Source organism: Ceratina calcarata, unplaced genomic scaffold (assembly GCF_001652005.2).
Source record: "Ceratina calcarata isolate Rehan_Ccalc_2016 unplaced genomic scaffold, ASM165200v1 scaffold162.2, whole genome shotgun sequence".
Lineage (NCBI taxonomy): Eukaryota > Metazoa > Arthropoda > Insecta > Hymenoptera > Apidae > Ceratina > Ceratina calcarata.
In genome coordinates, this window is record NW_017137499.1 from 546982 (window position 1) to 570685 (window position 23704).

At 47.9% G+C, this 23704-nt stretch overlaps 1 protein-coding gene across 11 annotated transcripts in view; it reads left to right on the top strand.

Moving 5' to 3' along the window:
* The window catches only part of Rbp6 (RNA-binding protein 6), a 626456-nt gene that overhangs the window by 408791 nt on the left and 193961 nt on the right, over window positions 1-23704 (top strand). Inside the window, exon 1 of one of the 11 annotated variants that reach the window (XM_026819816.1) lies at window positions 22089-22167. The exons of the other annotated variants lie outside the window; for them this stretch is intronic. The gene's annotated coding sequence lies outside the window, so the exon portion shown is untranslated. Of the gene's footprint in view, window positions 1-22088; window positions 22168-23704 lie in introns of those variants that run through there. 11 annotated transcript variants of the gene reach the window in all.

Here is a 23704-nt window from a genome sequence, read left to right on the forward strand (position 1 = left end):
ATTATTAGCAATGTTCTTCCGAAGTCTGATTTCTTTTTAAAAAATGCGTTTCTAAAGTGTATAAACTTTTGGGATTGATTGTATAGCCAATACATCCTTAAGTAACCTGAACGCGTTGCTTGTTTACAGTGACAATCAATTTGTTCGCACTCAATCGTTTTAGAACAACAATTCTGTATGTATACAATCTGCTAATAAGCCGAAACGCAAGAAGCCTCGCTGCCGGTACGTCGGGTCGAAAACAGAAAAACGAAACTCCGTGGATCGCCGAATAAGAAGGAATCGTTGATTTATGGGGATCCAATCTATAATTTGCAAGTCAAATGCATGAATAAAACAACGTGGAATGGTATCGATGAAACACGAGCGTCCGAATATGAAAAAATGATCGATGGCTCGTCAAAATTTCGCTTGTGGTGCATATGCGCGGCGCAGATTCCGGGACGCCGTCGTGCCACGATATCCCTGTACTGTTCCACGTTTCGTTACTCGTCCCCTACCCCTGTTCCCGTTTCGTTCACCGTCTCACCTCGCTGCGAATTAAGCTGCTTTATAAAAATGTAAAAGGATTCACAAGCGAGCCGTTTTCGAGGCGCGGCCGCGGTAGGCGCGGATGAAAACGAGCCCAGAGAAGCTAGGAAAAAGGAAAACGATGGGGAAAAAAAGGCGAGAGAGAAACGGGACCTCGCCTGGCAACGACGAGGCCGGGGAATCGCAAATGCGATTGGGAGCTTCATTGTTTCTAAGGGAAGGAAAGAAAACCGTGAAACTTCGACCCGGCGAGGTGAGTTTAACGTCGGTGAACGGTCGGAAGCGAAACGCTTACGCGTAGAAATATTTTCTTGAAATTGTCAAGCGGTGTGCCAAGGACTTATGAATATTTAGACACAGGATGTTTGGTCGATTGCCGTACAGATTTGTATCGTGATAGATGGGCTCGATTGGAACCGCGATTAGAACCGTTGTACAGGGTGACGTTTTGAATTATAGATCTCACGTGCCGCGTCTTTTGATGTTAGCGTGAATTAAATGGCTAGAGCTCGTAGAGGTCGTACGAAGATTTTTGGCAAGAATTCTGTTCATCGATGGCAATAACCAGAGCTCTGTACGTATGTGTGAGGCGGAGGAGAACGATTTTTACGACTACGCGACTCGATTGCCGCGCGTTCCCTCAGGACGATCCGCGAAGGACTCGCCACTCGCTTTGCAATCCCCGATTGAATCGTGACATCGTACGAATGTCATTACCTTCTTATACATTAGAGATACGGTTCGATGCAGCACGTAGTCGCGGAAAACAACACCGCCGTTCCCGGTCCCGGTCGACGCGATGCTATATCGGGTATTCGCATTACGTATTCATTCGTGATTTCCTTCGGACTATTCGGAGCGACGCGGCGCGGCGGTCGGAAAGTCGGGGCACAAATGCACAAAATAAGGTTCCGATCTCGACGAATTAATTGAGCGGAGCTCTGTATTTCCCTGTGGACCCACGCAGACGGCCTACCAATCTTCAGTAGTTTCGGTTTCAGACCGATAGAAAAGGTGTGTGTGTGAGTGAGAGAGAGAGAGAGAGAGAGAGAGAGAGAGAGAGAGAGAGAGGAGACTGGGAACGAGGCTCGAAGCGGATCACGAGAGGGACGCGAGGGGAAGTTAAAGTTTCATGCCGTAGCGTAATACGGCGTAGGTCTACCGCGAGATTTTGGCGGGGAAGGAGCGAATACGGGGTAATAGAATGTGCATGTAATAACCGAACGAAATATACACCGTGCAGCCTCCGGAAAGAAGGAAGGGAAGAATAACGGTACGGGAAGGAAAAAGAAATTTTTCCCTCGTTCCTGGTCGGGAGAACTGTTCCCCAGGACCCTTCTTCTCCTTCTTCTTGTTCTCTCTCTGGGCGCGAAACGTTCGCTCGCGCGGATTTCCAAGGGTTTGTTTGCCGGAATACGTTTACCTTTGCTTTATTTCGGGGTAGACACGCGTCTGACGAATTGTAACGAGATTCTTTGTGCCACGCCGCAGGAAACGTGCGTGGTTGGCTGGCAGCAGAGGGAAGTAATATTTCCAAGTGGCTCGAATCGTGGGAAAAGTTTCGGAAACGTGTTAGGAAAATTGAAGATATTTCTATCGGATCTATAAACATCATTTCTAAAACTGAAACACCGTATACGTTTGCCCATACCTTATGACCATTATTTTGAAGCAGGTACGATCTTTCCAGGAATTGTGACTTCGGTGAACGTTAATCGAATTTGCTCATTTCTCAAAGCCTGATTCATACGACAAATTTCATCCGTGAAAGACAAGTTAAATCACGCGAGGACACATTGGTCTATAATTCAATCGGCAACGTTTGACCGAATAACACTGAGCTACGTCCAAATCCGTTTGCTCTGCGTTGTCGACTACAGAAGCCGTAACGTATTTTGTTTGCGGAACACCGCAATTAACTGTCTGGGGTTGCACGTGTACTCGCACGACAAGGGCAGCTCATGTGAAACGTCACCCATGCCGCGCCTACGAACGCAGGCCTCTGTCTTCGCGTCGGACTCGGAATCCGCGAGATATGGTATCATTTTTCACGAATTTCGATGGAGAGGAAAATACTATCTGTGGACGGACTAAAAGTGAAGCTCGAAGCAGAATGGATGAAACAAATAGCGAGACGAATGCTTGCGTTGATGAAAGTCGTCGTGTAAAGAAGTCGGCCGGGCAAGTAAAACCAATAAAGTCCGCGTTTCCACGAGAAACTAGCCAGTCACCACCATCGCTGCTCGAGTTATATTATATTAAAGTAGTAAACCGGATAATAAAGCGAGCCACGTTCCTCAGTGTTCGTCACTCGGTTTTACGACTGTCCGTATCACGTTCTATATCGCCTATTTACAGTCGTCCTTTGTCGATCATAACCTGCCGCCTCGTCTCTAGGCGGACGTTCTCTTTCCTGTAATCGTGGTTAGAATGTGCCATGACCTGTGGAAATCCAACGCATGCTCAGTTTTAATAAGCAGTAGTTGAAGCTTTACAAGCTCGACAAGTTAGAACCACTTCTGAAGTGAAATATTAAACGAGTATGGATTGACTGATTTAAAAGCAGTAGATTTCTCCAGGAAATGTAACATAAAAACTGTAGCGCAATTCTGAATAATTTCAGTTTAAGAAAGCACCTCGATCTTTTAAAACGAGAAAAAGTTCATAGTACTCAATCGAATATCTGGCTGGTTTATCGACCCATAGGCTGGCGCACATCATGTTCAAAAGGAAACGCGATGGTGTAAGGATAGCATCGTCTATCTATCGGAACATAGAGTGGGACGATCCTCCTCCTCCTCCTCCTCTTCTCTTTGCGGGTGAAACGCACAGATTGGTTTCGATGTTGATTGAAGTGTAACGCAGATAACTCGAATCGTGACCAGCGGAGCGCGGAATGCACTTGCACGGATAGAGAGATTAGCAAAGGGCGTAATGGAGTTCCGGCGGACTCAAAAACGATCACGCTTCGTTGAAGCATCCGTCACCGAGCCGCCCTGTGTCTGGGCCTGTTCTAGTCACGTGGCCACGTAATTCCTGATATACAGCGTCGTACGTGATTCGTATCGAGGATGCGCCGGGGAACGTCGTCTTTGTTTACATAATACGAGCATTTCTGGAGTCCAGCCAACTGTGTCCATCCGAGATAATCGTCACGCTGAATTTGGTCAAAACGGCGTCGCTTGATAAGAACGGAGCGGGAGATGAATCAACGTCAGGTCGAAGTAGAACGCGGCTCGTTCTAAAATCTAATGACACGGCAGGAATCCCTTTACTCGTTGGACGTTGAGATATTTTAAAGTGCTCGGCTATTAATGGGTCCCTCTCCTCGTTTAATTATTTCTTTTCGTGCCAAGCCGGCCGAAGACTCTTTGTCCCATGAATTTATGCCTCGTTTACTAGATTTACGACAGTTACTGCCTTTTGGGAATAACATGCTCGAATTGCGGGACAGTCCAAGTACCTCATGAATTCTAATTATAAGAAGGAAAACAATTCGGAGTCGATCGAAATCGCGTAAGGATCATGGTTGTACATGATTTTGCAACAGGTACAGAATCGAGTGATTAAAGGCGCCGCATCTCGAACGGGATGACGAGATGGAACGATGAAGCGAGTAGAAGATTCCTACCGCATACATATATCATCGCGCAGTGTTATGGCAATCTAAGTTGGCATGTTTAGTCAGCTCGAATAAGACGCGCCCGTAGCGAGTCTGATAGCTGGCTGAGTCAACATTCACGTATTTGCCGTGGCATCGCTGCGAAACCATCCAGACGAAGCCCAGTTGGCGGACCGGGACCGAGGAAGGGATGCCTCGTGCCGCGCACAATTTGGTGCAAGATATTGCTTTGGAATGCAACCATCTTACCCTTTGCCATCCCCCCGGTTCCACCCCCCCTCGTGGCTGTTACCAATGTTTACCCTACCTGCTTGATGATGGATATGAAACACTGGCACCTGTGTTTACTACTAACATCCCTAGGTCTATATCGTTTTCGTTGGATTTTTAGCTGAACGAGAACACATCGAAAACGTCGTATACGCCCGATGGTTGGAGAAGCAGTTTGGCAATGTTTGACATGAGATTTTTGTTTCACGGTTATGCGAAACTCTCGGGAGATTTCTAATAGCAAGACTTGGACCGTTCTTTTAGCCAAAATTCGCTCGTTTGCTTCTGCCAATAGCCATAAAGAACAATTTGAACGCAGAGGGTGGATTTGTTCCAAAATGATTCAATTGTCATAGACGGGAAAGAGCAGAGGCATAAATCTCTCTCCTCGTTAAACTACGGAAAACATCGTTGCAAATCTTCGTTTTCGGGACCGTCCATTCGGCGAACCTCCATCTTCAATTTGCACACCGGTTGGAAGTTAGACGTTTAGAGTGTCGCTTAAGGGAACGGAGCGAAAACTTTCGCCCGTGATTATTGCGTTACTTCTTTGGAACTCGTAGATTGCGTGGAAGTTCGATATCGTAAATATATCCGGGACCCCGCGGTGGCTCGTCGAATCTTTGTCCGCGTTCGTCGACGCGACGCTAACGAACGCGTCATACACAACTTGCGCGTAATTCCGCTTAAACAAGAGCAGCGCGTACGCGCGAAGAAGATAACGCGTACTCCGACGAGACGCTTATCCTCTTTGCGCAACTGCGAGGAAACTTGTTCTGTTTCACGCGTGAAACGTATCAGATATTGAAAAGTTAGTTCACCGGCGTGCCGGGGGCGCACTTACGCAAAGCGGATTCCCGGGTACGCGAGCCCCGAAGAATTTCGCGAGTAGCTACAAGGATCGAGCAACGTCTGCCGCGAAATCAGAATTGTAAGCGAAGATGTTAAACAGTTGTCAAGTCCATCCGTTCGGATTTTCGGTCGATAGGGGGTGGGTGCACGGCCTGACGAAAATTATACAACGATCCGGGGGTAGGACTAGAGCAGCCAGCCACGGGTGAAACAAGGACAGGGCTGGAGCGTGACCGGAGGAAGAGAGAGACACGGGCAGACAGAGGAGCCAGGCAGACGCCCCGTGAAATTGAATTACAATAAGCAAAGTAAAGTTGGATGATCCAACCATTGTACTCTCTCGTCCCATCGTTGCTACCTCACTGCCAGTTATCTCCCTTCTTCTTTCGCGTTAGTGTCCCTCCTCGTTACCATCCTCTCTTTCTCTCTACTTCGCCGAGTCCCTAGTCAAGGAAGAAGTTCTCCCGAGTACCACGACAACCGACGGTATTCTTATGCCTTTGTTCCCCACGGGGCTGAATTAATTGCTGCGTTTTTGACATCCATTCATTGTCGGGTCCCGGCAGACGACGACGTCGGGATGAGCGGATAAAGGGAAAAGTTACTGAACGCGCCTCGTCGTCTTCGTCTATGTTTCCGCCTTCGCCAAGACTTTCACTTGGCACTGCGCTCACCGCGAAGAATATTATTTCTCTGACCAATGATTCTCTCTCCTTTTTCTGTCTACCTCCGTCCCGCTGAAAGTCGATATCGTTCCGAGGGGCCAGAACGATGTTCCTCTTTTGATGCTTTCATCTTCATCCAGCCGACTGCTGTAGGCGCGGACACCTGGCTGAAGTCGGGAAAGAGGGCTTTGTACACTTGAAATTTGCACGGCTCTGCTGTTGCAGCACTTTCCCGAATTTTAATCCACTCCCGCATATCCGAAATTAAACTCAAACACAGACTGTCTAAATGTTTCGTACACGTAGATACCATTGAATTATGAATTTATTCATCGTAGCAGCAGTGATTGAAGCTTTTTACGATCCTGTTTACTTTTCAACGCTTCAAGAATTTGTCATTAAATCGGCTGATTCCACCTGACTTGCACTCGTCTCCGGTGCGCGTTCCACGTGACGCCTAGGCGTAGCAAGTTCGGGCGGAAGTCCGCGTCGCGACAGATCGCGGTAAATCGCGTGGCGCAATCGTCAAGCAACGCGACTTAACTGGAAACTTGGTGTGCCACGGCGGGAACTTTTCGTCGCAGGAGGCGAAGGAGGAAATTGCCGAGCGAGGCCAGCTTTTGTCCTTCCGGTTCATCTCGAGCCAACCGAGCTGGAGTGCATAACCCCTTCCGTTTCCGGCGACGCCGCTGGGAAACTATTGAATATGCATAAGTTATATTAAATTGGGCCACCGGGTGCATGGTACCGCGCGACGCGTCTGGGCTGCTGGAAAATACCGACCAATTACAGGCACTTGGATGGAGTTCGGCTTCTTGCTTCAGAGGCGGAGCCCCGGAACGACGGACGATATACGAGCCACGTGGTATTCTGATGCTCGACTATTTTCGATTAATCCTCGGCCATGAAGAGTGTTTCAAGAAATTCTCGTTAACATGCAGATGCACTAATTGCACGGATTAATAAAGGACAGTTTCCACAGTCCCCCTGTAACTGCAAAGCTCTCGTTCGTGAACGACCAACATTTCCTTTCGAATTTAAGCCGGAGAAACTAATGCTATTGCATTGATTCTTTATAGCAGCGTAAAGCTCGTGCTCGCCGTAACTTCAAGTAGACGCACATTCTATCTTATTTCTTACCCCGCGAGATATTCATCAAAAAATCAAGAGAGGATTCAGACGCATGAATAAAAAAGCTTTTCGGTGTTGCGAACCAGAAGCCTCTGAGTGCATGTTGCGCGTTTCCGGGTCAAATGAGATCAGCATAAAAGTTTTTCCAGATCGACACTATCTCATATTCACCCCTACGTTTCATATACATATTTAATCCTGGACGTTATTTTCACTTCCTTTAATTACAAAATCAACCTGTTTCATTCACGGCGGACGTTTTTAATCATTCTATTTACTCTCGCCTCAGGCGAGAATATTTTTTTTATTATCGTAAAAGACTACGTAGACGTTCTCCTCCAATAAATATTATCACCGTCGTCGGTATCTCCGACGCGACTAGGAATTAAAAACCCAATGCGAAGGAAGCATGCGACTCGCTCTAATTAATGTCAGCTTATGAAAGCTATTTATTGCATAAACTGTGGAATAACTTAGATACGTACGCCGTTTAATCGTGTAAAGTCGGCGTACAAACGCTTGCACTTCGCCACATTGTCGTCATCGTCGCGACGTGGTGCAGATCGTGCCGAGAAAACGACCTACTAATAAAGATTTGCGAAACAGCACTGGGTGGCGTGTGCTAAAACGCGCTACAAGAAAACTCTAAGTGGCCGGGTCTGTTATCACGCAGCTGTTAGATAGCGTTCAGCCGCTGATTAAATGGTGCAAGAATATGTTACCAGTATTATCGCCCTAAAACGTGGACGTTTCACGAAGATCGCACGAATTTATGTCGTCTACTGCTCTGCGCTTTCCGTTATTATCATTAATATTTCATCCCCGAGACACCTTCACCGTTTTTAACTTCACCCGCGAAGTACTGAAAAATTCTTTCTTTTTTTAAATACTCTGATCGTATCCGTTCACGTTGTAGTAGAAGGGTAGCACCAAATATTTACTCGACGAGTATTTTGCATAATGGTTATCCAACATACTCTATGCACACATACTTTGTACTCTGGTTTCTATCTGCAACCTTCTAGATTGTCGAAAAGGTTACTACTCAAGTAGCTTATGGTCCGTAGATCCCAACAAGAGTGAAAGAAAGGCGACGGATAAGTATAAGGGAACACTAAGGATGTACAGAAGAAACAAACGGGAAAGGTGAAGGGTCGAGCAGAAAGTTGCAACGAAAGCGTAGTAAAACAGATTAGGCTTTTCTTACCACCGAGTGGCATTTGTTCCTTAAATTGAAATTCGGAAGGGTCGATGGTAAAGTGCCAACATTCGAGGTGTGAAAAGAGGACGAATCAAAGAATAGTAATCTTACACGAAAAGGTTTATTAAAATACACGTGTAGTTCCAATGAAAAGAATTGCCTTGTAAAAATTCAACAACGTTTATTGTAATTAATTTGAAGCATCCGAAAGGAGAAAGTACACTTCATAATATGTATACGTTATGTTGTCAGTGCAATAATGGGAAGATTCAATAAAATTTAATGACGGAAGCTCGAAATCCTGAATTGATGTCCACCACTTTTAGCAGCGCTTGATACGGCTCGGTTATCCGCGAGTCGCTTAATGTATAAAAAGTCGTTTGACGTCGCCCGTTCGTTTACTTTACCCAGTTTGTTCGCTGAACCCCGACATCGCACCCGCTTGTTCGCTAACGAGCTTATCTTCCCCTAACCTGGATAGGGAGAGTCGTCGGAACAGTAGTCGAGATTCGAAAGGTAGATTCTCTAGGTGTTCCTCGGCTGCTTTTGACCGCTTCACGCTCGTTGACTCGGATAATAGCATAATATGCCGCATGGACATGTTCGGCGTGTACAATCTGTAGTTGCGGAATTCAACCGCGATATATTAGCGGCCTTTGGTAGTTCATTCCTCTATTAATGCTAATCGAGATGAAATTAGATTTCCCGATTTACTTCTAATTCGCACATTCGTAGTTTACATATTTCTCCTATTTAAAAGTAGCCAGTTTATTATTAGAATGACCTCGATTAAAATACAGTTGCGAGAACTTTATGTTCGGGCGATCCTTAATTGGAGGTGGTTAAATTTGAGAAGATCACTAAAATTATAAATATAAAGAAACCGTTAATATTATATAATTCTCTTTGAGGCACTGTTCTATTATAGCGAGTATTAAAGCGATTATTTGATTCTCTTTGGCACAAGGGGATATCGGAAGTCCTATTAGGATGATTCCGTGTAGATCAGATAACGATAGCTGTAGCGTGTTGGATTGACTCGAGGCTGATCAACCGAGGCTAGGCATCATCGAGTCCGTCCGAACGGTTTAATTATTTCTGGCGAATCCAGGACAGAGGGTATGTGTAAGGGTCCGATTCGCGTCGACTAAACAGGCTATTTTGCCGAGGATTGCGCGGCCGGTTGTATCGATCTAATGAACGATATTGATTAATGGTGTCGCCCGGTGAATAGGCCGGCATCGCATAAATTAGTGAGGCGATTCTCGTTGCCAACGCGTGCATTAAGCAACGGTGGCTCGCTAACACGGACTCGCTCCGGACCTGGTTTACGCGGCCTCGCCGCTAACTCGAGTTAAACGAGATGAATGTCGGTTCGCTAATAGTTGTTACGAATTGCCACTAGAGCTTGCTTAGCCCGCTTTACGGCGAGATTTAGTCGGCCAACTAAGATGAGCCTGCCACCGCTAACGCTCCTACGTTCTCCACCCCTTCGTTTCCTATTGCAACCCTTTTCTTACCCTCCGCCTCTCGCTCCCACTCCAATTTTCCTATTACAACGATCTCGCTCTAACGACGCTGTTTCACCAAGATTAGAAGGCTGGGCGGGCCGTGTCTTCCATGAACAAAGTTTCGCCGCAGACAAACTTTCGCGTGGCTTTACCAGGGGCTCGTTCATTTAAGCGTTTCGCGGACTTTCTTTCTCCGAGATCTCTGCTTTATCTACGCGATCAACCAAGTGTCTAGCCGAGGGGAAAAAAGGCTGGTTCAGTGTTACCTATCTACCGAATCGATTCGCGTGATTAACCGACGAAAAAAGCAACGGATTCCCTGCGAGCTGGCTGGCTGACTGAATGGCTGGTTGGCTGGCTCGTTACATCCACGTCCTGCGAATCGATTAACCGTGTTGTTTGGACCGAGAGTAATTTCCGTGAAATCCCATCCCCAGGAGGCGTTGTCCGACCGGAAGTCGATTCGACTGCTCGCTCACTCGCCGGTTCTCGGGATACTGAAATCTCAGTAGATTCGCTAAGTAGCAATATAGGATAAATTAAGTCTGTCAGAGGGCGAGATCGGTCTCGTTGTTCCTCGTCGCGCTTCCTTCTCTTTTCCTATCGTTCCTCATCCAAACAGACCGTGCTCCCCCGAGATGTTCTACCTGTCTCGCGGTGCAACGTTACTCTCGCCGTCCTTTGCCTCCCTCGCCCGTCACGTCGCCGCTTGATGTATACGTGTACCCAAACAAACGCAAAGCATATAAATCCCGGAATGCTTCTTAATTCTGTGGCGAAATATCTCGCATCCAAAGTTTTCCATGGCCCCGTTTAATCGAGAAACAATTCATTATGTACACCTAATATTCTCAAGTGGTACAGACTTTTAATCTTTTATCCTCTCGTTTCCCCGGAAATCTTACGACGTTAATAATCGTAATATATCGAGAGAGAAGAAAAAGTCTGTCTATCGTTCTTCCACGGTTCCGAGCACGGTTCCGTAAACACCGACAATGCGATTCGTTGTGCACGCATAAATACGTGTCCCGAAAACCGCGCGACGGACGACTGCACAACGAGAAGGATAGACGAGCCTCGCCCGGGCTCGAAGATGGAGTCCGGAGCTCATCAAGGTAATGCAGCTGGGATTATCCTGAAACCGAGCACGTTCCCAATACTGAGATCCGAGAGCCGGTGGCGCGGCTCACGGGAAAGGTATAGAGCCCCGGCAGGTTATTAGTTGATCGTTTGATCGAAACCCCGCGGAGACCGCTAGACACTTCTGACACGCGCTGCCCCTCTATCTATCTGTGCGCCTGCCGGCGGTCGACGCCGCTAATGGAAATAATTCGGCGCTTTCTAGGGAATACATACGCGGGCATCGAACGGCATCCGTTCGTTTGTCGATCAATCCTCTTAATTCTAGAATAGAAGCGATTAATGCGTAAATAAAAATACGCGAACAAACGGATTATTTCGTTTATTACGCTCGGACTCTTCGACACTCTATTCTCAAGTGTGTGACCGAAGGATAGAGGAGATTGTTAGACGGTCGGTCACTGTCAAGAAGGCAGGTGCGAAGCAAAGAAATAATAGGCGGGCAGGGGTCGCGTGGACCGAACGACAAGCTCGGTCGCAATAGGTTTCCAGTCGAACACCGCCGAACCGGCGGATATCAGATTAACCGGACACCGGCGAATTTATCACCGAACGCAACGACCACGTCCACGTCGTCTGGACGACGGGCACGGATAAATACGTGCGTTTAACGGATTGATTGGCTACAGCGGAGTTTGGCGAGGCTCGCTCGAAGGCCCGATGCACTTTTGCCGTCGCCGCACCGAATATAGATGCGCTCTTGAGTCACGCGCGACGTGTCGCGAATCGTTCCTTGCCATTCGTGGCAAGGTTACATTTCGCTGCGTCGCGTCGCGTCGTCGCGCTCCTTCGTAAGCCATTATAAACGAACGTCTAAAACAGAGCCACGGGAGCTCGCGGTGCACTTCAATAACTCCATGGAACAGAGGATATTTTTAAAACGCGACGTTTTATGGGTTCGGGGATGATTCTCCGGGTAAAAATCGACAAAGAATATAAATTTTATGTTATATAAATATAAATGTTTATGAATATAAATGTTATGAATTCTGTTCGTTTTCTATTTATTATTCAATAATACTGTAGCATAATAACACGCGAATAGTATCGACTTTCTCCGAGTATGTCGTTCTATTTGAATACTTTATTACTCGTATAACGTTCCTGGGAACCAAGGTACCTGCACAATTCTGGACGCAATCCGAGCGTCTCGCTCAGCTCGTTAATGCAATCAGAGGATCCGCGGAGAAGTGTCGAGAAAGGTTCTCCCCGCTGGTAGGATGCCCACTTTAGAAAGTTCCAAAGACGCATTATTGAAACAATCAGCCGTAAAACTGCGAATTCGAGTGCGCCGGTAAATTGGCTCGAAACAATTGGGGAGGGTGCCCTTCGAGAGCTCGGCAAAGATACTTCGACGGCAAACATCGACTCGTAAATCATTTCCACCCTCCTAGCCTCGTTTCTTTTTTGCTGGTTTAATTAAAATGTCTGCTGCGTTGCTTGTTGCAGGTAAGAATCGAGCACCGTTCATCGCACCGATAGTCTTATCGTTCGCCAATTCGGTGAGTGATTCAACGAAACTCTAAATCGAACCCGAACCTCCTTCACCCCATTTATTCCTTTTGACGAGCGATCGAGGCGACGAGCACTTAATTATAGATTCCTCCGACGGACAACGTTGTCAAGATTCGCATCAAATAGTCGCGCTCTGACTTCGTGTAAAACTGATCAACGTTAGCGGAACGAAGAGCGGGCGAAAAAGAAAAAAGAAAGATCGCTAGATAGATCCCTTGCTATCAGTGACGAGAGCGTCGCGTGGCGAACTTTTTCCGACCCTCGATGGAGGTTGATACGAGCTGCCAAATGTCACTGGGCCAGACATTTCTATATTTGAATTCGAGTTTCGCATGACGGCTTTGCCTCGACGTATAGAAACGGGCAGGGCCGATGTCTCTATCTATCGATCTAACTGCCGGCGTGACGTTCGGGTCTAGAAATAATGTTTCGTGAGTCTCGCTGGGGTGACTCGTCCGTTCTTCTTCCTCCACCGCGTGGCGCCGCCTCTTACTTGTACCCCGTATTCTACACTTTGCGAAGGGCCCCGTCCTCCCTTTTGCTCGCGCCGGCCACCGATAACCGAGAGGACACCGCGACGAAAATAAAACGTCAGTCAAATTCTTAATCCTGAAAATAGCGGCTTTTATCTGTGCTGACGTGAATGGTGAAATCCGGATGAAAGCGTCGCCCACGCTTCATTGTCTCTGCAGTATCGCCCTCTTCGTCGGCAACAGTCAGTACATAGACGATGACCATTAGAAATGAGATACGCAAACTTAGCAATACAGGTATTATTCGTCTTTATTGAGTTATGACGATTTATATAAGAAACAAGTCTCGTTACAAAAAAGTTCCGCGAAAGAGCTGACGCGAAATTGGCTTATATGTAACAAACGACTATTATCGCACGGGAAATCTGCGCTCGGAGCCCTGAAATTCCCTTGCGTGAGGCATTAACGACGCACGATGCCCGAGTTCCAACGTGACTTCGTAAGCGACTCGAAATTCCCCGCGAACCACCCGGCGGACCCGCCGGTAATATCCGAAACGGTAAGTTGTGCACGTCCCCGGTTCCGTGCATCCGAATCCAGACTCTCCCTCTCTCCCTTTCTCTGCTCAGCTACCAGCAGGAATATCCATTTCAAGATATTTAACCCGGCCGACTGCCGCGACGTGAGAGAGGATGTACACAGCTTCTAAGATTACTAGGCAGTTTCATTATGCTTACGAAAAGAGACCTCCTCGCTTCCAACCCGTCTCGGTTTTCCCGTTCCACCATGGTCCTGGCCTATGCTCCGCAACGTTCCCCTATGGCTCTCGCTCTCCGCTCTCTTTGTGTCGCGTAGAAAGGTTCTCGAGAGGCTACGACCATGCCGCGTCAAAACCGGAGACGAGAGCACCCACGAGGAACCGAGACGAAACTTCCTCTTCCTCTCCCTCCTGCAAAGTTTCCTGGGAAGCTAGGCTCGGACGAGGGGCCCGCCAAAATAAAACTGATGGATATACTCTTTGCATTAAATAAGCCACCTAGGAGAAACTATTAAAGAGTAAGACCGCCACTATTTAGTAATTTCTCTTTGGTGATTAGACTTTGCCGAACAGGAATTATGTTTGTGCAATATCTTACGTACGATTCAGTGGCTTCCATAGCTTTTCTCGTATTTGTAATTGAAACCTGTAATTTCGAGGCGGTAAATTTTCATTCGTATTTAGGAAACTGAATTCCGGTTAATGCCGAATACGCCGCCAATTAAGTTAACCCCGGCCTATTACTGTAAATAATACATTAATATCGGCGACTATTTAGTTTTGCGAACCGCGCGCAGATGCTAATAATTCTCGCTGCTAATGCTGCGAGTTTCGGTTAATGGTTTTACGAGTGCATTAAACGCGTTACTTCGCACGGGAAATATTTACCGACCGGCGTACACACCGCAGAGGAACAACGAGCCACGGTCGAATTTTTGGATTCGATCCACTCGATATTTGCAAAATTCGCAGCGAAGTACCCTTTCGCGCGAAAATATTCGAATTGCTTCGTACGAGTCAAAAAGAAACAAAAAAACTCTCGGCGGTGGTGTACGAAATTTCGATGTTCCCGACCCGGCAGTTCATTAGTCGAGCAAGGAAAACTTTGTGCACGGCAAAAATTCGTAACGTATTTTGTAAAATGATCCGATCTTGCGAATGGGTTTCGCTAATTACTTCCGGGATTCGCGTGATTCTTGTTAATTAACGCGTGGAAGCGCGATCGGGCGAATAAAAGACCGTGAACCGTGCAGCGAACTTGCGAAGGCGGCGATGAATACGTGCTCTTTGCGTAATTGATGTTCGAATTGAAAGCTGGATCGATCGAGATTAACGCGTCGGGACGTTCGTTAGATTCTAAAGTATCAGGTACTTTGTTCCAGTGGGATTAATGCGCAAAAGAAAATAGGTGCATCAGATTTTCCCTAAAAGGTAGTAAAGATGAATGTAGCGTTAAAGAAGGATCGGTGAATAATAATGAAGACAGTGGAGATGATGACGTAGAATCGGAACGCTGCATCGTTTATTACACGGATATTAAATGTTATAAACCGGCGCTTTCCTGGGATATCGTTTTCAACGTTGTGTACGTCGCGAGAGCGTGGGAGTCGGTCGATAAATCGGGGGAAACGAGATTACGAGTTCGGCTCGCGAGTTCATTCATAAACGTCGGTAAAATCGGGTGGCCCGGTAAATCTCGAGCGCGGAAACCGGTCATAATTCCAGAAGTAATATAGAGCACCGCGTACTAATCGGGTACGCGCCATTACATCCTCAAACGCATTACGGTGTAAACCAATCTAAACGAGCGACAGTCATTACGGAGTTCCGTGGAATACGGGGGATGCCGCGGACGCGCACCTGCGTTTACATTTCGTGCACAGTTACACCGTCCTCTTCCTCCTCTTCCTTCGCCAGTGCAAACACAAATGACGCAGAGCGCGGCGAAGCTACGCGTTATAGCATACCCGTTCTTCGTGCTGGCTTTCATTAATCTCTCGCTCTCCAAGCCATAAACAGACCGAACCCTAGGCACATGCCGGAATAGAGTATCCTAATGCTACGCAAACCACCCGAAAGAACGAAAATCCGTTTGCATATTTCGTCTCTATAATACGTTTTCCTTTTGATACAAATACTTCGTCAATGCTCTCAATTTTTTTAGTCCCATTAATGAACGTTCTCATTAGTAAAAATCATCAATGTCCTCTCTCTCTCTCTCTCTTTCTCTCTCTCGATGCTTTTTGTAAGAGCGGTTGGCCAGAAGGGTGAACGCACGCATACACGGAAACCTACCCTTAGCAAGGTAGAATTAAAGCTAACAAAGGGGCTAACCGAAAGTTGGCGGTAGCAATTTAAAACGGTACCACACGAACCGCGTAAATACAGATCGGAGACGGTCTCTTGTTCGTGGACCACCGAAGGAGCCATTAAGCCGTGAGTATTTAAATCGACGCGGTGGAAAAAGAAAAGGAAAAGAGACGCCGCATTCCCTTGAGGCTGAAGACTGTGCGGCAAAAGAGGTGACCCTCTTATTAATACCATTAATCACCTCATAAAGATTCAACGAGGGTGGGACGACGGGGGAAGGGAAAGGAGCGATAGGAGAGAGAAGTAAAAACAAGGGCGCGGTAAAAACGGGACGAAGAAAGGTTCAAGAAATCCACCGAACCAGTCGGTCGCTCCTTCGAGTATAGTTTTTTAAGAGCGTAAGCAGTAAAAAGGGACCGACCGGCACCGTATTGTTTCTCACGCAACTTTTCGCAGATTTCTCTTAACCCGCGACGTAAGAGCCCGAGCCACGGGCTCCGCCGACCCGTGGAGTTTTCTTCAATAAAAATTCATTTCCTTCCTTTGATTTACTTCGAGCATCGAAGCCAACTCGTTCTCTACCCTTTTCTTTTCCTCCTCGTCCCTCCTCCTCTCCTTTCGTATCTTCGCGGAACGACGCTCGGTTCATCGTGGCCAGATATAAATTCCTTCGCACCGGCTCAAGCGTAATCTGAAAAATCTTGGCCGCTTGTGACGAATCTCGTTTCTCCTTACCGCCTTCATTTTAATGAATCTTTCTTAGAAGAATTCCGATGAATTGCGAGACCATCTCGTTGTAATTACTTAAAAGTACCAAGTTATATGACAGTACTGCATCGATATCATTCCACTACTCTTTGTGCAAATGTATTTTTCAACATTTTCTTGTGAACAAAAGTGATAAAGAATGGGTTCGAAGTTATGTTACAAGTGCTTAAAAATGGATTGCGAGACTAGATTTGTTATCCATATTGAGTTAACTCGTTCACGTCTTGGTCTGACTACCGTCTTATTCTACTTACGAGCATACGTCGTGCATCGCAATAGAGTTCTTCATATTCATTAATTTCTTTTTAGTTTTCCAACTAAAAATTAGTTGAGAACATTTGCAATAAAAGTAGAGTGTAGGGAAATACCTTCAAAGTCCGAAGGTTCCTAAAGTCGTGGATCCTCGTTTTCGTGCGGCCTATTAATTACCGGCGCAGCAGCTCGCGTGATTCAAGCTATTTACCCATCCACCCACCAGTTTTCTTAACCCTACCAGTCTTCCTTTTTTCCGGTCGACTTCGTCGGATCCTTCGAACGACTTACAAGCAACAAATCCAAACTCTAAACGAGGAACAACTCACACAGATATAGGACGGCGAAAAAATTCAAGAAGAAGACGGTACTTCGAATTTCTCCTATGAAACGGTTCGCGTATTCTCTTAGAAAAGTTTCGTGACTGTTCGTTTTGTCCGACGTGGATCAAAAACAGAAACGTTCTCGCGTGCTCCGTCGCGCGTGTTAGGAAACGGTAGAGGCGCCGAGAGGAAGAAGTGGAAACGCTAGGTCGGGGAACGGTAAAGGGCTTCCTGGAGAAGGTAAACGGGACGGTTGGAAGGAACGAACTGGTGAGACGAGCCCCCGCCACCGCGGCATCCTGATTTCTTGGGGTACGAGTATCGAACCTGAAATTCGCGACCAAAAACCCCCGACTGGCGCAGCAACGTCATGCGGAAAACGGCGAACTGGGTCGACGTCGAAGAGTTTCGCTGCAGTTAGCTGGTCCAATCGTGTGTCTATCCTCTCTTCCTTCTATCGTACCCTTCTTCCCATCTCCGCCGACCTACCTCGCCTCTTTTCTCCTTCCACTCTCGGCTCCCTCCTCTCACCGTTCATCCCGTATGCGGGGGAAACTTCGTTCGGGCTGTTTTCCTCATCGCCGACGAAAACATGCTGCCCTTGTACTGTCGTCGAGACAAATACCGAGCGCACGGGAGGCGGCAGCGACGTCGGCGACGGCGGCAGTGGCGGCGACGCCAAGCATCGCCACCGGGGATGGGAGAATCGTGGAGAACGGAAAGTTTTCCACTGTTCTTTTCGTTTATAATTTATGTTTCTCCGAGCACACGGCCCGAGACACCGTTATATCGATTCGGTTACGTAAACAGGCGAGCGCAGTTTTTTACCGTTCGAGCCTCGTGATGCACTTACTCGTTTAAACTGGCCAGGCTTTTGTTCGGTCGCGAAATCGCGGTTCAAGCGGAATCCTCTTGGCTGCTGTCGACGGAAGCGTGTCTTCTCCTTGGAATCTTTATTTCTTACGTGTAGGAATATCATTTGAGAATTAAATTTCCAATTCGATTTTATTTATTTTATTACGAATCGGGATCTCGATTATTTTATTCAGAATTGAAAATCAATTACTCAAGATACCCGCATAATTACAAATACCAATCCACCGTCGAATCAGTAATATCTATCATAATCATCGAGCGCCAATTAGGGAGCGGGCAGTTCAGCTTATCGTTTTACGCTGTCCGCTGTAATTCCAATAGAGCACGGTCGGTATTGCCTCGCAAACGGCCTGTGTCGATGCGTCCGTGAGGTGCGCACGCTGCCCGATGCCAAAACCCGGCAGGAAAGGGTTGGACCCTCCTGTGCACCGATAACTCGGTTACGTTCCAATATCATGATTGCACGTCATTTTTAGCAGTTGACTATTCTCCCCGGGGCAATGACCATTGTTGAACACAATCGAAACGTTTGCCGGATCACGTACACCGTTTAAATTCTTCAGTCGGGCGAGAATGTCCCCTGACGTTCACCTCGCTAATTCTTCGCGGCCATGAAAATGTACGGTCACACGTTCCGGCTTTAATTCCGTGACGTGACGTTGTTCGTGAAAGAATTCGTGTTTTCGCATGCCCGTACCGCGCGCGGAACTTCCCTCGTTTCCTGCACTCGGCCCGCGAATAATTCTGCTCCGGCCCAAATTTTAAAATCATTTTCCCGCGTATCTCTTATTTCTTTTTTCTCATTACACGAGAACGTTGAAAGAATTTTACACATTTGAATTTTATTGTAGGAATTTTAGTTGCATTCTCAGTAAATTGTTATGTAATGACATCACACTGATGTGAAGTGAATTACTGCACGTTTATAAAATAGGCATCTGTTCCTGTGAATCGTTATAGTCACTTTTATACGGATATGTTCGAATTTATATTAGAATTGTTTGGCTATCTGAGAGAAGCATTTGTCCATTTCCGTGGCAATGATGTTACTAATTGAAGGAATGGATGAAACGAGACAGACAGAAAATCCTGAGAGAAATCTTTCATTGTCGAGAACGTATTCGACGTCAGCCGTAGTTGCGGCAGTCGTACAGCAGAAGGAAGCACACGCCAGTCTAGTTTTCCCGCCAAGTTCATTCAGCATCTTGCGTTGGATATAAGCCAAAATACTGAATACGCCAGCGCCTTCCGCCTCTTGGTCCCTTCTATTCGCCTCATCCCCTGACCGTTATCATCTCGGTATAGCAACTTGATGTTGCCGTTGTCGCTAACACCTCCGGCGTCGCTCGTTTATAGAGCAAACAACACTCGGCTCTAATAAGGTCGGGTCACGGCCCTATTCCGCGGTATTTCGCGACCAATTGCGCGCGACGTTACAAGGACTGAATGCGACAGCCAAATCCGTGGAGTTATTGACCGCGCTTTACATCCTTCGAATTTCTTCAGCGAAAGTAGCTATGAGATTGCAAGGAAAGAGGAATGCAAACAGACTGACTGTGGCTGAATGACGTCGAAAGTGGAAAGCGATATAAATGAGAGCTTTCAAATGAATTAATATCCGACCCTCTGCAACAAGTTATCAGATTTTCGCAGAATCTTCGCAAACTGAATTTTAACGGCTTGCAATAAATTCTTTTAATCGATGGTATAGATAAAATCGAGAAAGGAAATGTGTTTATATTAAACTTATTGATATCGCATGTCCTAAAATTGTCTCGCTTTTTCGCTTCACCCTTGGAAGATGAAAGAAAACAGCCGTGTTAAGGAAATCGCGCGACTCTGATTCTCTCGAGGGGTGTTTTTCCATCGGAACCCTGCCGCGCGCCGGGAAAACGAGCAGGGATCAACGCGCGGCGCGGGTGTGCGTAGCTTTCATAGTAATGGCATCGTGCCAAGTCACGTTGCGGCTCAATGAAATCTTTCTAGGTTAGGTTAGCCCCTTCCTTTCTACCCGTAAACGTATTCTACGTTTACACCGAGTCTGTAGTAAACGCACGAGAGAGAGCAGACTGGCCAAGGGCCAGCCGTAGAGGCAACTTCGCTGAAGATTTTCGGCGGGGAAGTAGTAGTGACCATTACTGGTCAGACCTGCGGGCTCGGTAAGCGCGAGCCCGTATCACTCGAAGACTTAACGTTACTACTGCACTAATTGGCCGTCTCGTCAATGGGATGTTACGTCACTGGCCCAGATGAGATGCTCTGAAAGGGATGGAACTAACATTGCCGTGCATCACGATTTACGGCATTACATTTCCATCGACATGGCGAATCGTGAGAACGCCGAGGTACCGTCGGTCGGAAGTTGGACGGAATTGGATTTTTCGAGAGCTCACCTGCCTCCCGCGTATCTCATTGGAACGGCGCTGGCACCGGCATACAGCATCCAGCAATACGGCACGATGGGTGCATGTATCTCGTACGAGAACGAGAGTCGGGTTTGGATTCGTGGCAAAGAAACACTTCATTCAATATCGCATGATGCGAGGAGTTTAGCTCGCGGACGCGTAACAAGTAGTCATGCACCGAAATGCTCCGTTTCGGCATCGGTGCAACACGGCTCGGCTCGGCTCGCAAGCACAATCCGGCATCGTGTCTCTCTCTTTCTTCCCGTCTTCCCCTCCTGTTCTACGTTTCACTCGAGCGTTCTCCCTCTACCCGCGTTTCTATCCCGCCGTCAAGCGAGCGTGGCGTGGCGAGGAGGAGCAGTCAGGCAGTCAGGCTCTCTGCTGGCATTAAGTATTCCCGTTGGGTCGGCGTGGCGAGGGGCAGGGAAGAGGAGCACGGAGTGGCGCGACGCGGCGTGGCGCGCGGCGCGTCGGTCGATGCTGGGGTGGCTCGCGAAGGAAGGAAGGAAACGAGCGAGAGGGAAGGACACCCTCTCCGTCCTACCACTACGCGCACCCTCTCTCCTCTCACGCTCTCTCTGTGTTCGTGCTCTATCTCGGTCACACCAGCGAGCTTTCTCTGGCTAAAATCGAGAGGCGCTATCCCCCTCGAGCGACGCCAGCGCCCCGGGGACGCCTGCGCGCCTCGGAGGGGTAGCGATCGCCTGATAGTGGCGAAACCCGACTTGGATAGGCAAGGGGAAAGGGGCCCCTCCCTGGTTCTATCCCTCGCTCCTCGAGCGTACACCCCACCAACGGGTGCCGCGCGGCTCCTCTACCTCCCCTCGCTACGGCTCCACTGCCCGGGCCTCCACGGTCGCCCCATTCCGTTCTCGGCATCACAGCGTACAGCATTGAACTCGACGCACGACGACAAGGAGCGCGACAGCGACCACCTGCCTGCCTCTCTGTGCTCCACGGATTATATCTGTCTCGCTCCGTTTTCAACCCTTCTCGCTGGCTGACCGTTCGGTCTCGTCTCTGTGCACATTGTTCTTGGTCACGAGAAAAGGAAACCACGACTCAAGGATAATCCGGCGGCCTGTTATTAAGCTCATACGGTGGTAACCGAAGATACACAAGCACCGTGACCAAAGGATATTGCGCGCGGTGTTCGCCGAGGGAAAACAATAACACACGTACCGTGTTCCAACAGCTCCGGTGGGTAGCTCTCGCAGTGTGTCCGCCGAATCTGATTTTTGCCCCCGTGATTTCACGCGTGTTACCAGGATCACCCGCTCCGGTACCAGTGTCCGCGAGTCTAGCGACCACGACGATTACGTGACAAGTGTTGTACCGCGCGCGAATGTAAACAGTTCGTCGTCGCCGTGATCAAAATCCGTGCGTGTCGTATCCGTTCGACGGGCAAGCTGTGAATCTCATCGCCGTGGTTGTCAGTTGTTAACAGTGTCAGGAAATCCGCGTGGCTGTATCGTCGACCGAAGGATCAGGGACAGATCCACGCACGAGAGCCGTATCGAAACGATCGCGACGTCAACATCTCCTGGGCGCCGTACGGAACAAAGATACACGCGCCTGTGCTCACAAAGCGCGAGCGTGTGACACGAGACGACGTCGGCTTCACGGCCGTTCGTTTCTCCTTTCGCGGAGGAAAGCCATAGCGTTGATCGCACGGCACTCGGTACTCGCGGCAGTACTGAGTGACCTGCAGCACCCGAAGTCATCGAAAAGTGTACACGACGGCGGTCACCACGTACATCACGCCGCTCATCACCCCAGAGAAGGTACAGTGATTTTATTAAAGCGTCGACAAAAAAAAAATGAAATGAAATTCTTTGCCCGTGTAATCGTATCTATGTATCTTGTCGCGGAGGGTGAATACAGGGAAAACAAGCAAGTCACAGAAAATTGTGTCTCTCGGTGAATGTGTCTATGCAGTGTATCGACGTTTATATGCTCGTATCTCTTCTTGTGCATGTACATACGTACATACATGTACGAAAGTATGCACGTGTATGTACACATAAGTGTGGGCGTGTACGTGTGAGTAAATACCTTGTGTGCAAGCTGCAGGCGTGCGTGTGGGTGGAGCTTGATCCTGGACGTCATCCGTCGGATAGAGACGGGCTAACCCGGGCCGGTGGATCTCCCATTCCACCTTGCCTTCTTTCCTCTTGTTTTCCCCTTATCTCTTGCACCGTTTATTTCATCGGACAATGTGCAGTGACCGAAAAGTTTCGCGTAGATGACGTTCGGGTGAAGCTACGCTCCCTTCAACTTCTCTCGGACAACTTCCGAAATCCTTCGCTCGGAGAGCATCATTTCTGATGCGTCGGATCCTTTCATGGCCTTGTCGCGTGTTGTTCGATTTTTCCATCCCCGCCGCCTCTCTCTTTCTCTCTTTTCCTTTCCTTTTTCCCGGTCGTGCTCGTCGTTTTCTTGTTTTCGCGCGAGTCGCCGGGCAACTTTCTTCCATCGTCTGCGAAGGAAGTCGGTTGATAGGATTCGACGACGAGAAGAAAAGTCCGGCCGTCGGATTTCTTACATTGGAAACGCGGGGATAAAAAGTTTCCGCCCGTCGCCGATGTTCCCATTCCACTTTCGGTGGACGTGGTGCGGTAGCTTGTTAAGAATCGCGGCGCGGCGTGCCGTGCCGGTGCGTCAAATCGGATGAAGGAATTATTAATGGAATTAATAAGTTGAGTGGTCCATCGGACCGGCGCAGCGGAGGGCAGAGAATACTATTTCCTTTTCACCGGGGAGGGCGCACTCTAGTTCCTTATTACGTTCCCCGCTCTTCCCAAGCAAAGTTATTATCTTAAGTCCTTCGGCTCTCCAAGCGAAACGATAACGAGATCGTTACTTTCTAAGTTCCCGCCTCGCGACCGCCGTTCAATAATTATTATTTTCTTCTTTCAACGGGCCGATTGAACGGATTCTAGCGTAGCTTGCATTATGGTAGATCCAGGAACTCCGCTCGAAAAACTGTACGCCGTTTCTCAAACGAAGATGCCGATGTACGATCCGCCGTCAATCTTTCGAGGCCGTCTCCATCTATTCCGTAGTCACTTTGTATCGCGATTTTAAATACGTTAACCTACTTCCTCTGTGCAGCTATCTTTCCCTTTGTCCAATCGCGGACAAACGCCCCCTTTATCCTGCAAGCAGTCAGACGAGTACGACAGGCCTGTTTCCTCGAAGCTCGGTTTCAATTTATTTCGCGATGAAAATCGCTTTCCTCGATTTAAAGTATACAATCTAGTCGATGGGATTTTTAATTAATTCTTGCCGCGCCCGAGAAGAAGAAGTAACAGTTTCCAT